Below are 2,631 nucleotides of genomic sequence, written 5' to 3'. Positions count from 1 at the left end.
TTGTTGTTGTTGTTGTTGTTATCCTCAAATAATATTGACAAAAATAGATAGTTGAATGACTGGACAACACAACCAAAGCTTTTATGTCATTCATGATTAAATATGTTAATCTAATTAACTATATTAACTAGTCTTTTTTAGTTCCTTCTTATTTTTTTCACAAGCGCCAGAAAGGTATTAAGAGATGTAAAGAAATTTCCCATAAATATGTATTGACAGGATTAAAGGTTTGCATTGACAAGTAATATTTTATTAGTTGATGAAACTTGCGAGGTATATATCACCTAAATGTTTATACTCTGTAAAAGTACTTCAGACTTCAGAGTATAATAAGGCTCAACAAATAGGCAGACGTAATATAGAATATACACACAATAAATTTAGCCAATATTAAAAGGGTTACGTTAAGGTAACGTGAAAGTTAATCGAATTTATCATTGGCCACTTATTTTTCTTGGAAAAAAGTTTGCAGCTGAGCGAGACATATATATATATATAATAGCTATCAACTTTGAGAACACTCGTGCATATGAAAAGTGGACCAAATTAAATGATGTTTTGTCTAATTCAAGCCCCAGAAAAAAGAAACTAAAAAATGTAAAAAGGTAGTTATTTCACACAATTATAAAAGCCTCACACACTTCTTTCCTTTTGTTTAAGAGATAATGGCTAAAAACACACTCAAGTATCATTTTTTTTATTTTTTTGAGTTTTCTGTCTGAACTAGAATAACTTGCCTAAACTATCACCAACTAGTTAAAAACACACCCCAACTATCAATTGTTCACTTTTTCTACCTAATAGTTGAGATAGGAAAAGTTAACAATTGATAGCTGAGGTGTATTTTGCTAACTAGTTGGTGATAGTTTAGGTAGGAAACTCTAGTTCAGACAAAAAACTCAAAAAAAAAAAAATGATACTTAAGGTGTGTTTTTGACCCTTAACTCTTCATTTAACAAAAGAGTTGGCATATAGCTTATTCACGAAGCACAATAAAAATGTACTTACCCTATATTTACGCTAATATATTCTTCTTTCTAATTTTCTTACCCTATTCCTATCCTAATCAACAGTCTCTTTCCTTATTCCTATCCTAATCCACACTGGGTATGTTGTTGTTGTTCCCGGAGATTGTCATCTTCTTTAATGTAATACTCTCACTTATCCATTTTATGCGGCACTATTTCCTTATTAGTTTATTTAAACAGCTAAGTAACAATATCTTTTTATGTTTAGGTTTTACTTTTTTCCCCCTCTCTAATCCTTGGTCTATTTTCAGCAACTTCCCCGACATCACAAGTCAGCAAATATATCACATTCCATCAGACCAATTCATGTTGGAATTTCATCATCTTCATCATCGAATTCTCCATTGATTTGTTACCCACAGAACTTGGAAGAGAAAATGAAGAATAAGAGTTTTGTTGATGACTTCAAGGTCGCGCCTAATTTTGGGGACAACACACACAACAAAAATAAAATGGATGAAAAGGGACACCTGTCACAAAAACAAAATAACATTAGATAACAGCTGTACAGTGTTGATTTATTTTCATATGTTTTAGTCACATTGTATAGGGAATATTTTTGTACATATGGCAGTGAGCAATAGGTTAGGTTTTTACAAGTTTGTTAGGATAGATGCTTTTCTTGTGTATAAATATGTGCACAGTGCATTATGAAATATCAGAGAAAATTTTCAAATATTTTTATTGTCTTATTTCAATCATGGTATCAGAGCAGGGATAAACATCCTGCTTCTTTACAGTTTTTCTCTTTACTGTCTTCATCACAGTTTTATTTTCTGCAATTCCTATTGCTTTGTTCTTCTTTTTTTTTTTGTTGTTAAAACTCTTTTTTTTTATTATTAATCTATCATGGGTGATGAATCAATTGAATCATCTAAGGAGGTTGGATCCAAAATAATGGATTCTAGTCACCTTTATTACCTTCATTCATCAGATTTTCCTGGTATGAATTTGGTGTAGTTCACCTTTGATGGCAAAGGGTATGGAGGCTGGCGTAGGTCAGTTCTCATTGCTCTATCTGCCAAAAATAAGATTGGTTTTATTGATGGAGCAGGTGTTATAACATGGTCTTATCTTGGCTTTTAAATTCACTCTCTAAAGAAATTTCTGATAGTATTATATACTCATAAACCGCTAAAGCTCTATGGACAGACCTGGAAGATAGGTTTGGTCAATCAAATGGGGATAAATTGTACCATCTTCAAAAAGAACTAAGTGATTTGGTTCAAGGGTCTAATGACATTGCAACATATTTTACCAAATTGAGAAAACTTTGGGATGAACTAGACACCCTTAATGCTAATGTGAACTGTGGGTGTAACTGTACTTGTGGAGGAATGGAAAAACTGACTAAGCCTATACAAGATGAAAGACTTATGCATTTTCTAATGGGTCTAAATGACTCATATGCATCAGTTACAGGAAATATGCTAATAATCTCACCTTTGCCTAATGTAAATATAATGTAGCCTACTCTATTTTGATTAAGGATGAAAAACAAAGAGAGGTTTACATAAATCAACAAAACCCTGGTGAAGCCTCTCCTGTTTTAGCAGTAAACCAACCAAAATACACATCCTATGACCAAGCTACTCAAAAACAC

The sequence above is a fragment of the Lycium barbarum genome, chromosome 5 (genome assembly GCF_019175385.1).
Source record: "Lycium barbarum isolate Lr01 chromosome 5, ASM1917538v2, whole genome shotgun sequence".
Lineage (NCBI taxonomy): Eukaryota > Viridiplantae > Streptophyta > Magnoliopsida > Solanales > Solanaceae > Lycium > Lycium barbarum.
Note: the sequence above shows the minus strand (reverse complement) of the source record.